This window comes from Arachis stenosperma, chromosome 10, assembly GCF_014773155.1.
Source record: "Arachis stenosperma cultivar V10309 chromosome 10, arast.V10309.gnm1.PFL2, whole genome shotgun sequence".
In the NCBI taxonomy this organism is placed as follows: domain Eukaryota; kingdom Viridiplantae; phylum Streptophyta; class Magnoliopsida; order Fabales; family Fabaceae; genus Arachis; species Arachis stenosperma.
This window is the reverse complement of record NC_080386.1, coordinates 72,699,994-72,702,413: the sequence shown is the minus strand read 5'-3', so window position 1 is coordinate 72,702,413 and position 2,420 is coordinate 72,699,994.

Genomic DNA, 2,420 nt, shown 5'->3' with positions numbered 1-2,420 from the left:
CACAGCATATGGCTAATCAGCTGTCGGTTCTCGGTCAGGCCGGAATAGAATCCAGCGATTCTTTTGCGTCTGTCACTAACGCCCCGCCTGCTAGGAGTTTGAAGCACGTCACAGTCATTCAATCATTGAATCCTACTCAGAATACCACAGACAAGGTTAGACCTTCCGGATTCTCTTGAATGCCGCCATCAGTTCTCGCCTATACCACGAAGATTCCGGTTAAAGAATCCAAGAGATATTCACTAAAGCCTCGTATGCTTGTAGAACAAGAGTGGTTGTCAGTCACTTTGTTCATGAGTGAGAATGATGATGAGTGTCACGGATCATCACATTCATCAAGTTGAAGAACAAGTGATATCTTGGACAAAGAACAAGCGGAATTGAATAGAAGAACAATAGTAATTGCATTAATACTCGAGGTACAGCAGAGCTCCACACCTTAATCTATGGTGTGTAGAAACTCCACCGTTGAAAATACAAAAGAACAAGAGTGATCATTGGTTTCGGTCCCAGAGAGGGAACCAGAAGAACCAAGACGATTAATACAATAGTAAAAGGTCCTACTTATAGAAAACTAATAGCCTAGGGTGTACAGAGATGAGTAAATGACATAAAAATCCACTTCCGGGCCCACTTGGTGTGTGCTTGGGCTGAGCAATGAAGCATTTTCGTGTAGAGACTCTTCTTGGAGTTAAACGCCAGCTTTTATGCCAGTTTGGGCGTTTAACTCCCATTTAGGTGCCAGTTCCGGCGTTTAACGCTGGAATTCCTGAGGGTGACTTTGAACGCCGGTTTGGGCCATCAAATCTTGGGCAAAGTATGGACTATCATATATTGCTGGAAAGCCCAGGATGTCTACTTTCCAACGCCGTTGAGAGCGCGCCAATTGGGCTTCTGTAGCTCCAGAAAATCCACTTCGAGTGCAGGGAGGTCAGAATCCAACAGCATCTGCAGTCCTTTTCAGTCTCTGAATCAGATTTTTGCTCAGATCCCTCAATTTCAGCTAGAAAATACCTGAAATCACAGAAAAACACACAAACTCATAGTAAAGTCCAGAAAAGTGAATTTTAACTAAAAACTAATAAAAATATAATAAAAACTCAACTAAAACTACTAAAAACATACTAAAAACAATGCCAAAAAGCGTATAAATTATCCGCTCATCACATACGCACGACATTTGGTGCGTACGCATCCTTGCACGAAGTCACCGTTGTGCGTACGCACCTTTGCAGCAGCTTCCAAACTTTATTTCCTTCATGATTACTCCCCTTTTGGATGCTCTTTCTTCACTTCTTCAACCCAAACTTGCCTTGAAAACCTTAAATCACTTAACAAATATATCAAGGTACCAAATGGGATTAAAGTGAATAAAAATTAACTAAATTAAGCATAAAAGAGCATGTTTTCAAAATTAGGAACAATTTAGGGAGAAAATACAAAAGCATGCTATTTAGATGAATAAATGTGGATTTATGTGATGAAATCCACTCAAATCAAACCATAATATATCGTCAAAGATGGATTCATCAGTGGTTTACCGCTCACCAAGTAAGGATCGTGGCACTGTACCGCTCACCAGTTTTCAAAAGGACGATGTCTGGGTTAGCTACCGGACATGTCGGGTTTGCTATATAACTGACAGATGAGACTCATCAACCATAGAGCATGCATACATCATATGCATATGTTTGTTTTGTTTGATTGTGCACTATTTAGGTTTGTCTATGTGATTTTTCAATTCTTATTTGCTATATGTTCTACCTGCTGTATTTGCTTGCTACCTGCATTTTCTTTGTCTGCATTATTCGTCTGTGCAACTGAGATGCCCCTTGTTTAGCGGAAGAGTGATGAGGGTAGTTTCACTAGAATGTTGGAGGATTTGGAGCAATGGACGAACTTGTGAAGGGTTAAGTTAGAAATTGGATTAGAACCTAAGAGCCCTAGATTGATTACCCTGTTATTGTTTTAAACTATAATTTTAGGTTTTAAATCTGAGTGTCGAAGTTTTAGGATCGCCTCTAACTTTCCTGAGACCTTATATATTATGTATGTAGGCACCATTACTATGCTGAGAACCTCCGGTTTTTATTCCATATCTATGTTGATGTTTTTAGATGCAGGTCAAGATGTGCTTCGGTAAGCGTCTGGAGGTTCCTATGGCAAGCAAAGTTGGAAAGTTAAGTTTTGGGGTGGTCTGTTATGTATTTTCTATTCATAGACTCTCCTATATATATATATATTTTTTTCTTTATGCATGATGGGTTAATTTGGGATATATACTTATACTTTTATTATGTATATAAATATTCTCTGGCCAGCCATGGCTTTGCAAGTTGAGCACGGAGCTTGAATATTTTGTATCTTTTGACTTTCCACTCTTATTATATATACTTATCTTGCAACTTTGCTTAAGCATT